Source organism: Penaeus vannamei, chromosome 17 (genome assembly GCF_042767895.1).
Source record: "Penaeus vannamei isolate JL-2024 chromosome 17, ASM4276789v1, whole genome shotgun sequence".
NCBI classification, from domain to species: domain Eukaryota; kingdom Metazoa; phylum Arthropoda; class Malacostraca; order Decapoda; family Penaeidae; genus Penaeus; species Penaeus vannamei.
The window spans coordinates 30711274-30713773 of NC_091565.1; positions in this window are offsets into that span (position 1 = coordinate 30711274).

Below are 2500 nucleotides of genomic sequence, written 5' to 3' on the forward strand. Positions count from 1 at the left end.
TAATTATATACATACACATATTTAAACATATATACATACATGCATGCATGCATAAATATATATACATATATATATATATATATATTTATTTATTTATATGTATGTATGTATGTATGTATTCATATATGTGTGTGTGTGCGCTTACATACATACATACATATATTGCATATACATGTATACATATGTATACATGTATAAGCAGGTACATGTGCATAAATCTACTTTGCATAATTCTGCTTTAAAGGTTGAAATTAAAGTCCGAAACGTATAATGTTATATTAAATAACATACGTTATTTATCCCCAAAAAAACGAACCCCTTTCTTGGTAACCATAGAAAACGTATGTACTTTAAGGGAAACATTTTCTTTATTATCTTATTTCTCAATTACCAATTCTTATTAACTGATGTCTGAAATGTATATGGGGTATGAAAATAGAGTATAATGTATTAACCGTTAGAAATGCATATAATGCATATAATATATATATATATATATATATATATATATATATATATATATATATATATATATATATATATATATATATATATATATATATATATATATATATTATATATATATATATATAGTATATATATATATATATATATATACATATATACACACACATATATATGTATATGTATATATATATATATATATATATATATATATATATATATATATATATATGTGTGTGTGTGTGTGTGTGTGTGTGTGTGTGTGTGTGTGTGTGTGTGTGTGTGTGTGTGTGTGTGTATATATATATATATATATATATATATATATATATATATATATATATATATATATATATATATATATATATATATATATATCTGTTTGTGTGTGTATGTATACAATTGATTTCCATTATGGATCTTGACTGATTTTACAGCAATACGACATAGACATTGGATAAATAATACAAAACGGATCCACTGGCTCTTGCTCTCTTTGCCTTAAAATCTTCCCCATCTTTAGGAATTCAGAGCTTTAATAGACTTTTCATGATAATAATAGTAACGTGATGATTCGATGGTCATAGATTTCAGTTAGATATGAAACAGATTTTCGAGTGATTTGTATTACTCCTCGTGCGGTATGGTGACTACAGGATTCCTGACTCAACGATCCCCACCCGCATTCCCGGATGTTGTTTGATATTCCCCCTTGGCGTCTTCCTGTCTGCAAGGTCCGCTGAATTCCAAGCATCTCAGTAATTCTGCCAAACAGACGAATGCTAAGAAGGAATTTTAGGAGAGATTTGACTGTTAGAGGACTTAAAACGATATCATAGGTGACTGGCGTATAGATGTCACTCGTGATGTACGAAACTAAACACACACACCCGATGACTTTGACAAGTTTATTGAGACAAAAGGTTACATCTCAAAAGGATGTGGTAACGTAGGTTATCCTCACCCTTATATTGATAAGTCGCTGTGTGGGCTCACAGTTTTATACAAAAAATAAGTGTATTATCAGATAAAAACATAAAATACAAAAATACAAATATTCAGTGTTAATGGTCAACAAAAGAGAAAGTTCGTACGCACACTCACAGATGGGCTGTAGGGTACCGTCGGCGACTCGTGTGTATAGTTGTTTATTTGCGAAGGACAGATCCTCAGGTCATCCCCACGTTATCTATACATATAGGCATACGAGGAGAGAGTAAACGAACTGTTCTTTGTTGTACATATTTTTGTGATATCCGCTGTCTCTGAAGTTTAAACAATAATGTTCTGAGGCTCCACTATGCTTTACCGTGTCCTTACATTTTCCCAGCATATCTTGAATGTTTGCCCACTCGTTTTGCACAAGTCCCATTGATTCAAGAGCTTTTCTTTTTCGTGATCGTTGTACTCCAGCAGGACGGACCTGAAAGCCGCAGAGGTTGTTCCTCTCACTACATTCGCTGTTATTTTTCTTGCCTTTGCTTTAATAACTATCTCACTTTCTGAAACTTGCTCCTTTGTAGAAATACATGTTTGTTTCATTTCTGTCTTTAGTCGGAGTTTCTTTTGTTGCCTCCTCCCCCTCTTTCTGTTGTTGTTTTTCCGTTTCTTCGCTGGGAACTGATATAAAACAAGTGAGGTATGCATGTTGGTGTGTGGATGCATGAGTTGTGATTGTTGGTGTAGGTAAATGAGTTATGTTGGCGTAGATGATACAATTGTACATAACTGTGAATGAGTCATATGTTACGGCACGAGCTAATAAGTTCTGTATGTTGCAATGAGTAGGCTGTGTATACTGGTGCGAATAACGTATGCTTCTGTGAATGAGTAAGCTGCATATGCTGGTGTGAGTTATAATTTCTTGGTGCAAGAAATTATGCCAGTCTGAGAGTGAATGAACTCTGATGTTGGTACAAGTGGATTGCGTTTGATATCGGTGTTCTAAGTCAATTAATTGTGGATAACTTCACGGTTTAATTAAATTCTAAACACTCAATACTTGTGATCAGATACACCGCCCCAATTACAGTGG